The sequence below is a fragment of the Schistocerca gregaria genome, chromosome 4 (genome assembly GCF_023897955.1).
Source record: "Schistocerca gregaria isolate iqSchGreg1 chromosome 4, iqSchGreg1.2, whole genome shotgun sequence".
NCBI lineage: Eukaryota > Metazoa > Arthropoda > Insecta > Orthoptera > Acrididae > Schistocerca > Schistocerca gregaria.
Window position 1 is genome coordinate 313,029,473 of NC_064923.1, and position 797 is coordinate 313,030,269.

Here is a 797-nt window from a genome sequence, read left to right on the forward strand (position 1 = left end):
ACAAACTCCCTTTCGCAGATATATTTCGAATCTTTTACTCATATATTTATCTCAAAAATTGTCCGAATGCAGCAATCTTGTTGTTTTCTTCTGAAAATTTTCGACATAGGCTTTGTGTTCCTTGAATGAATGGAACACTTACTTTTTACTTTATGTAAATATATTACCGTATATCTAGAGTAATCATCAATGACTGTGACAACATATTTGACTCCACCAAGTGACTGCAGGCCGGAGACACAACTTACATCACTGTGCATCAAATGCGGTGAACACAGAAGGAATTCAAGAGGTCATGTATCTTCAGGCTGCGTCTCTATTGCCACTGGAGTGTGTCAAGGCTCAGTACTGGGTCCACTGCTTTGCCTCTCTCTACAGAACATGAAAAAATCAGCATATTTGCTGATGACACCGCTATGTCAGTTAATAATCCTTCAGGAAATATATTAAGTGAGGTGTAAATAAGGTATTTCCAAATGTAGTAAACTGTTTTCGAATTAAGTCTTTCAAAAAGATAAATTACATTCATTTATCTACAGTACTAAAGTCATAGATGGAATAAATCTAAAAATGAGTGAGCTGGAGACTGAAAAAAGTGGGTTCTGAAAGTTGTTGGATCTACAAATCGACAGGAAACTTAAGTGGCAGTACCATAATCAAGATCTCTGCAAAAGATTAAGCCTTTAAAATAATACCTGACACTAGGGAGATGAGAAAATAAAAGAGCATATTTCGGCTATTTTCATCCACTTACAATCTGTGATATAATATTCTGGGGAAATCAACTGAAAGGAAAA